The sequence below is a fragment of the Arachis hypogaea genome, chromosome 15 (genome assembly GCF_003086295.3).
Source record: "Arachis hypogaea cultivar Tifrunner chromosome 15, arahy.Tifrunner.gnm2.J5K5, whole genome shotgun sequence".
In the NCBI taxonomy this organism is placed as follows: domain Eukaryota; kingdom Viridiplantae; phylum Streptophyta; class Magnoliopsida; order Fabales; family Fabaceae; genus Arachis; species Arachis hypogaea.
In genome coordinates, this window is record NC_092050.1 from 94,636,757 (window position 1) to 94,645,925 (window position 9,169).

The 9,169-nt window shown below is 38.0% G+C and overlaps 1 non-coding gene across 1 annotated transcript; it reads left to right on the forward strand.

Moving 5' to 3' along the window:
• The first annotated feature begins 671 nt into the window (after positions 1-671).
• On the forward strand, positions 672-779 carry LOC112752408 (small nucleolar RNA R71). Its single transcript, XR_003176847.1, has one exon. It is a non-coding gene; the product is annotated as a small nucleolar RNA R71 (small nucleolar RNA).
• Positions 780-9,169: the final 8,390 nt, after the last annotated feature.

Below are 9,169 nucleotides of genomic sequence, written 5' to 3' on the forward strand. Positions count from 1 at the left end.
CTCAGCTGGCCCACTTGTGCTTCCAAATTTCTAATGGAGGACCTTGTTTCATTCATGAAACTCACAGTGGCCTTAGATAGATCAGAGAATAAGTTTGCTAAATTAGAAGTATTTTGTTCAGAGTTCTCTGTCTGTTGCTGAGTGGATGATGGAAAAGGCTTGCTATTGCTAAACCTGTTTCTTCCACCATTATTAAAGCCTTGTTGAGGCTTTTGTTGATCCTTCCATGAGAGATTTGGGTGATTTCTCCATGAGGGATTATAGGTGTTTCCATATGGTTCACCCATGTAATTTACTTCTGCTATTGCAGGGTTCTCAGGATCATAGGCCTCTTCTTCAGAAGGTGCCTCTTGAGTACTGTTGGATGCAGCTTGCATTCCATTCAGACTCTGAGAAATCATATTGACTTGCTAAGTCAATATTTTGTTCTGAGCCAATATGTCATTCAGAGTATCAATTTCAAGAACTCCCTTCTTCTGAGGTGTCCCATTACTCACAGGATTCCTCTCAGAAGTGTACATAAACTGGTTATTAGCAACCATGTCAATGAGTTCTTGAGCTTCTGCAGGCATTTTCTTTAGGTGAATGGATCCACCTGCAGAAGTATCCAATGACATCTTAGATAACTCAGACAGACCATCATAGAATATATCCAGGATGGTCCATTCTGAAAGCATGTCAGAAGGACACTTTTTGGTCAGTTGCTTGTATCTCTCCCAAGCTTCATAGAGGGATTCACCTTCTTTCTGTCTGAAGGTTTGAACATCCACTCTAAGCTTGCTCAGCTTTTGAGGAGGAAAGAACTTGGCTAAGAAAGTCGTGACCAGCTTATCCCAAGAGTTCAGGCTATCTTTGGGTTGAGAGTCCAACCATACTCTAGCTCTGTCTCTTACAGCAAAAGGGAAAGCATGAGCCTGTAGACTTCAGGATCTACTCCATTAGTCTTAACAGTATCACAGATCTGCAAAAATTCAGTTAAGAACTGAAAAGGATCTTCAGATAGAAGTCCATGGAACTTGCAGTTCTGCTGCATCAGAGAAACTAATTGAGGTTTCAGCTCAAAATTGTTTTCTCCAATGGTGGGGATGGAGATGCTTCTTCTATGTAAATTGGAATTAGGTGCAGTAAAGTCACCAAGCATTCTCCTTGCATTATTATTATTTTCGGCTGCCATCTCCTCTTCCTATTCGAAAATTTTTGAAAGGTGCTTGCTGGGTTGTTGTAATTTAGCTTCTCTTAGTTTCCTCTTCAGAGTCCTTTCAGGTTCTGGATCTGCTTCAACAAGAATATTCTTGTCCTTGCTCCTGCTCATATGAAAAAGAGGGAACAGAAAAATAATAATAATAGGGATCTTTTTTACCACAGGTATAGAGGTTCCCCTGTGTGAGTAGAAGAAGAAAAGAATGTAATGTAAAGAAAGAAACACAAGGGTGAGGAGAGCAGAGATGTGAGATGAAGAGAAGTGTTAGTAGATGAATAAATAAATAGAACGAGATGAGAGAGAAAGAGAATTTTCGAAAATAATTTTTGAAAAAGAGTTAGTGATTTTCGAAAATAGTTTTTGAAAAAGGTTAGTAATTTTCGAAAATTAAAATCAAAAATTAAAATAATTAATTAATTAAAAAGAAATTTTGAAAAAGAGGGAAAATATTTTCAAAAATTAGAGAGAGAGAGTTAGTTAGGTAGTTTTGAAAAAGATAAGAAACAAACAAAAAGTTAGTTAGTTAGTTGAAACAAATTTGAAAATCAATTTTTATAAAGATAAGAAGATAAGAAGTTAGAAAAGATATTTTAAAATCAAATTTTTGAAAAAGATATTATTTTGAAAAAGATAAGATAATAAGATATTTTTGAAAAGATATGATTGAAATTAGTTTTGAAAAAGATTTGATTTTTAAAATCATAATTAATGACTTGATTCACAAGAAATCGCCAGATATGATTCTAGAACTTAAAGTTTGAATCTTTCTTAACAAGTAAGTAACAAACTTGAAATCTTTGAATCAAAACATTAATTGATGATGTTATTTTCGAAAATTATGTGATAAAGATAAGAAAAATGAAAAAGATTTGATTTTTGAAAAAGATTTTGAAAAAGATAAGATTTTTAAATTGAAAATTTGATTTGACTCATAAAAACAACTAGATTTTAAAAATTTTTGAAAAAGTCAATTCTAATTTTCGAAATTTTGAGAGAGAAAAGGGGGAAGATATTTTTTTTATTTTTGAATTTTTAATGATGAGAGAGAAAAACATGAAAATGATGCAATGCATGAAAATTTTGGATCAAAACAATGAATGCATGCAAGAATGCTATGAATGTCAAGATGAACACCAAGAACACTATGAAGATCATGATGAACATCAAGAACATATTTTTGAAAAATTTTTAATGCAAAGAAAACATGCAAGACACCAAACTTAGAAATTTTTTATGTTCAGACACTATGAATGCAAAAATACATATGAAAAACAAGAAAAGACACAAAACAAGAAAATATGAAGATCAAACAAGAAGATTTACCAAGAACAACTTGAAGATCATGAAGAACACTATGAATGCATGAATGCATGAGTTTTCGAAAAATGCAGAGAATTTTTAGAAAAAATGCAATTAACACCAAACTTGAAATTGACTCAAGACTCAAACAAGAAACACAAAATGTTTTTGATTTTTATGATTTTATAAATTTTTTTTTGTATTTTTCGGAAATTATTTGTAAAAGAAAAATAAGGATTCCAAAATTTTTAATATGAATTCCAGGAATCTTGCACTCTTAGTCTAAAGCTCCAATCTGAGGGTTAGACATGGCTTAATAGCCAGTCAAGCTTTAGCATGTAAATCTTTTGGATCAGGAACAGCAGTAGGTGGATTAGCAACAACTAGCTTGCTCTTGATAATGTTGGGTTGGAAGCCCTAGTCCAAATGAATTTAAACATGGCTTTACAGCCAGTCAGGCTTCAACATGCTTCATGAAACACTAGAATTCATTCTTAAAAAATTTTAGAATAATTTTCGAAAACAGATGAGAAATTTTTGAAAGATTTTTGAAATTTTTTTTTTTTGAAAAATTTTTGAAAATAAAACAAAAAGAAAATTACCTAATCTGAGCAACAAGATGAACCGTCAGTTGTCCAAACTCGAACAATCCCCAGCAACGGCGCCAAAAACTTGGTGCACGAAATTGTGATCTCAGGCAACGGCGCCAAAAACTCTGTACGCACGTCTTAGTAAATTGTTTTTCATTCACAACTTCGATACAACTAACCAGCAAGTGCACTGGGTCATCCAAGTAATAAAACCTTACGTGAGTAAGGGTCGATCCCACGGAGATTGTTGGTATGAAGCAAGCTATGGTCATCTTGTAGATCTCAGTCAGGCGGATAATAATTAATTATGGAGTTTTCAAAATTTAATAATAAATAAACAGAGAATAAAGATAGAAATACTTATGTATATCATTGATGAGAATTTCAGATAAGTGTATGGAGATGCGTTCGTTCCTCTGAACTTCTGCTTTCCTGCTGTCTTCATCCAATCAATCTTACTCCTTTCCATGGCTGGCTTTATGTAAGGACATCACCATTGTCAATGGCTACTTTTCATCCTCTCTGGAAAATGGTCCGATGCGCTGTCACTGCATGGCTAATCGTCTGGAGGCATCACCGTGGTCAATGGCTGCATCCTATCCTCTTGTGAAAATGGTCCAAATGCTCTGTCACAGCACGGCTAATCATCTGAGGTTCTCGATCATATTGGAATAGGATTCACCCTCCTTTTGCATCTGTCACTACGCCCAGCACTCGCGATTTTGAAGTTCGTCACAGTCGTTCAATCCCAGAGTCCTACTCGGAATACCACAGACAAGGTTTAGACTTTCTGGACTCTCATGAATGCTGCCATCAATCTAGCTTATACCACGAAGATTCTGATTAAGAGATCCAAGAGATACTCACTCAATCTAAGGTAGAACGGAAGTGGTTGTCAGGCACGCATTCATAGGGAATGATGATGATTGTCACGTTCATCACATTCATGTTGAAGTGCGAATGAATATCTTAGAAGCGGAATAAGTTGAATTGAATAGAAAAACAGTAGTACTTTACATTAATTCATGAGGAACAGCAGAGCTCCACACCTTAATCTATAGAGTGCAAAAACTCTACCGTTGAAAAATACATAAGTGAATACAGGGTAAGCATGGCCGAGTGGCCAGCCTCCCATGGAGGTCTAGAGATCTAAAAATGATCAAAAGATGTCTAATACAATAGTAAAAAGTTCTATTTATAATAAACTAGCTACTAGGGTTTACAGAAGTAAGTAATTGATGCATAAATCCACTTCCGGGGCCCACTTGGTGTGTGCTTGGGCTGAGCTTTAGCTTTCCACGTGAAAAGGCTTCTTTTGGAGTTGAACGCCAGTTTGTAACGTATTTCTGGCGTTCAACTCTGGTTTGTGACGTGTTTCTGGTGTTTAACTCCAGACAGCAGCGTAGAACTGGCGTTCAACGCCCTTTTGCATCGTCGAAACTCGGCCAAAGTATGGACTATTATATATTGCTGGAAAGCCCTGGAGGTCTACTTTTCAACGCAATTTGAAACGTGCTATTTTGAGTTTTGTAGCTCCAGAAAATCTACTTTGAGTGCAGGGAGGTCAGAATCCAACAGCATCAGCAGTCCTTCTTCAACCTCTGAATCTGATTTTTGCTCAAGTCCCTCAATTTCAGCCGGAAATACCTGAAATCACAAAAAAATACACAAACTCATAGTAAAGTCTAGAAATGTGAATTTAACATAAAAACTAATAAAAGCATCCCTAAAAGTAACTAGATTCTACTAAAAACATACTAAAAACAATGCAAAAAAGCGTATAAATTATCCGCTCATCACTTCACATGCCTCTGGTGGTTTAGGTTCCTCCAGCTTTTCCTTGAGCTATGACAACTGCTTGTTTCCTTGTCCATCAACCAAGGGAATCTCCGGATGAGCTTGTTGTTCTTCAGTACTTATCTCTTCCTTCAGTATCTCACTGTGATCCTTCATTGGTTCCTTGTTCTCTTGATCTGTTCCTTGTGAGTGTTTGAAAATAGTGAAGGCGAGCTGTTCATCATGGATCCTCAAGATTAGCTCCCCTCGCTCCACATCTATGAGTGCTCTGGCTGTAGCTAGGAATGGTCTTCCCAATATGATTGGGTGAGTGTGACTCTCTTCCATGTCCAATATGACAAAGTCTGTTGGGAGGAAGTATTTCCCAACCTTTACCAACACATTTTCCACTACTCCTATTGCTTGTTTTTGAGTTTTGTCAGCCAGCCTGATGACTACATCTATGGGCATTATCTCATTGATCTGCAGCCTCTTCACAAGGGATAAGAGCATTAAGTTGATGCTTGCTCCCAAATCGTAGAGTGCTCTATCAAACATTGTTTCTCCTATGGCACAGGGTATGTGAAAACTCCCTGGGTCCTTTCTTTTTGTAGGCAACTCTGGTTGAATGAGGGCGCTGCACTCCTTGTTCATCACTATAGTTTGGCCTCCCTTGAGTGAGCTTTTCCTGGGAAGCAGTGCCTTCATATACTTGATGTATGCAGGCATTTGTTGGATGGTCTTGATGAATGGTATGTTTACATGCAGAGATGCGAACAAGTCAAGAAATCTTGAGTATATTCTCTTCTCGACAGCACCATTGAGTAGTTGGGGAAAGGGTGCATAGAGTTTCAGCAGCTCCTGTTGTGAGATTTTTGGTTCTTGGTGATCTTTTTCCTTCTTCTCTGCTGAGGTATCTCCAGGTTGTTCTGACGGCTTGCTTGGCTTGACCTCAGTCTCCTTATCACTTATAGTGACCATCTTGCAATCTTCCCATCTTACTTTCTTTGTTTCACCTCTCAGATTTTTCTCTGTGTCACTTGGGAAGCTATCAGTAGGTTTGGAAATCTTTTCAGATAAGTATCCCACTTGAAATTCCAGCCTCTTGATGGTGTCTCCCTGGTTCTTGATGCTAGCTCAGACCTCCTCTTTGAATACCTTGTTGTCTTGAATCTCTTTGCCTATGCCTTCAAGTAGATTCTCAATCCTTGAGAGTCTGTCATCAAATGATGGTGGATTGGGATTAGAGGTGGAAGGATGAGGAGTGTTATTTTGGTTTTGATATGGATGTGGAGAGGTGTTGTTATGGTGGTATTGATATGTTCTCTATGTGAATTATTGGTGAGCTGCATTGTTGTTGGGGTTGTGACATCTCTGATCTTGGCTTTGATCTTGTTGATTCCCCCACCCAAAGTTTGGGTGATTCCTCCAACCAGGGTTGTAGGTCTTGGAGTACGGGTCATGATTTTATCTAGGTGAATTCCCAATGTAGTTGGCTTGCTCCTGCTCACTTTCTGCCTCTACATTCACTCCCTCTTGGGTTGTTGATGAGGTGGTGATTGCTGCTACTTGGTTCCTCTCCAACTTCTTGGTGAGGTCAGCTAATTGCTTGGGTATGAGCTTGTTTTGAGCCAGCAGTGTATCCACATTGTTTAGCTCCATTACTCCTCTAGTGTTCCCTCTTTCGGAGGCATAGAAGTAGTCATTTTCTGCTACAGTCTCAATGACATCTATGGCTTCTTCAATGGTCTTCTTCTTATTCAAAGATCCTCCAGATGAATGGTCTACTGCCTTCTTTGATTCATATGACAGTCCTTCATAGAAAATGTGCAGCTGCACCCATTCGTTGAACATGTTTGGTGGACACCTCCTTGTCAGATCTTTGAACCTCTCCCATGCTTCATTGAGAGTCTCACCATCTTGTTGCCTGAAAGTTTAGACCTCAGCTCTCAGCCGGTTGATTCTTTGAGGAGGATAGAATCTTGCTAAGAATTTGTTCACCACATCTTCCCAAGTTGTCAAGCTCTCCTTAGGGAAAGATGATGACATGTCACCATGTCATGTTTTTCTATGCTTTTTCATACAAGAAATTTATGATTAGTGCTTAAATATTGCATTCTTTGGTGCTTAAATGGTATATTTCTTTGATCTTTTGATTTCATAAACTTTGTAGGAAATAAGAAGAAAAAGAAGCAAAAAGAGCACAAAATAAGCTAAAAAGAAGAAAAGAGGAATTTTGGGCACACTTTGAAGTTGGAGCACACTTTGGAGGCTTAGGCCACACTTTTAAAAGCGTGGCTCATGACCAAATCAAGAAAGAGAAGCGTGGCCCAAAGGAAGAAAAGCGTGGCTCAAAACAAGGAGCAAGAGCACAAAGCTCTTGCCGAGAGCTTTAGAGCTCTTGTGGAGAGCTTTACTTCAAATAATCAAAAGCCAAGCTCTTGCCAAGAGCTTAAAAGCTCTTACCAAGAGCTTTTTCAGGCTTGCCTCAAGGAAAATGAGCATTGGAAGCAAATTTTCTCTAAGTTAAAATCTGGGCGCTCACAACATGACCATGCCTCTTTCAAAGGGCTATAACTTGAGCTACAAAAGTCTGATTGATGTGCTTCTAGTTGCGTTGGAAAGCTGACATTCAGAGCTTTCCAACGATATATTGCAATCCATATTTGGCATGAAATTGAGGCACGAGTGAAAGCCACCTTTAAGAGCCAAAAATAAGCAAAAATGAATCAAAGTGCTTCCACCAGGATTCGAAGAGGGATACCAAGGGAAGACACTAGGCGCTACTCTTGTGCCAAGGAAAATGGCCAGCAAGTGCTCCACCCAAGACTTGAACCATGGACCTCAAGGACAAGTAAAGCTCTTGCAAAGAGCTTTCAAGCCCTTGCAAAGAGCTTTGTTCTCTTGTCACAAGGAAGGAACGTGCGCACACGTTGGCAAGGAAGGGAACCAAAGCTCTTGGCCAAAGTTCTTGCCAAGAGCCGAGCTTTGCCCTGGGAGTGTGACCCATGGGCTGAAAATTCAACCAAAAATCCAATTTAATTCAATTCTTCACCAAATTAAAGGCCAACCAAACCCATTTCTCCTCAAATCCAAAGCAAGCAAAGCCCACATCATAACTCAAAGGCACAAGAACAAGCTAGAATTAGGATTTTCATTTAATTTGTTTCTCATTTCAATTTCATTTTATTTTTGCAAAAAGCCTATATAAGGCATCATTTCCATCTTTGTAAAGGGGAGCTTGATTAGAAAAGAGGCTAGCTCCAATAGGGAGCTGTGCACTCTTTAGTTTTCATTTTGCTTTCTTTCTTAGTTTTCTTTTCTGTTTTGAATTTTTGGATTGAGATTGGAAGGAATTCTGTTTTCATTCTCCATCTGCAACTTCTCTTGTTCCTCTTCTACAATTTACTCTTCCATTTTCATTTTGCAATTGTTCTTGTTGGATCAAGGAAGGACTTGAGATCTAGACTTGTTTTCTAGTCTCTTCCACTCCTGAGATCTTGAACCACTTTTAAATTGCTGCAAATTAAGCACTGCTTTTCTGTCTTTAAAATTCTTCAAGGTATTTCCCTTTTTTGTTTAGATCTGTTGCATGATTTTGCATCTTTTACTTCTCTGTTTGATTGCTATTTACACTTTCCTGTTGAATTTTAATTTCCAGCACCCACTCCCCTTTATATTTCATGCAATTTACATTTCTTGTCATTTAAGATTCTTGCAATTTACATTTCTTGCACTTTAAGATTCAGCCATTTACATTTCTTGCAATCTAAGTTTCTGCAATTTATATTACTTGTTCTTTAAGATTCAACTTATTTACTTTCTTTGCTCTTTAATTTCCTGCAATTTACCCCTCTCCCTTTACATTTCAAGCAATTTAGTTTCTGTCAATTACAAACAACTCAACCAATACTTGATTCGCTTGACTAAATCAACCACTAAACTAAAATTGCTCAATACTTCAATCCCTGTGGGATCGACCTCACTCATGTGAGTTATTATTACTTGATGTGACCCGGTCCACTTGCTGGTGAGTTTTGTGTTGGATCGTTTTCCACACATCAAAAGATTCCAGCCACTTGGTTGCCTTATCCTTGAGTGAGAATGGAAATAAGAGCAGTCTATAGGCGTCAGGATGAACACCATTAGACTTCACTGTGTCACATATCCTCAAGAAGGTGGTTAGATGTTGATTGGGGTCTTCTTGGACGCCTCCTCCAAATGAACAGTTGTTCTGAACAAGGGTGATGAGCTGTGGTTTTAGTTCAAAATTGTTGGCGTGGATGGTTGGCTTTTGAATGCT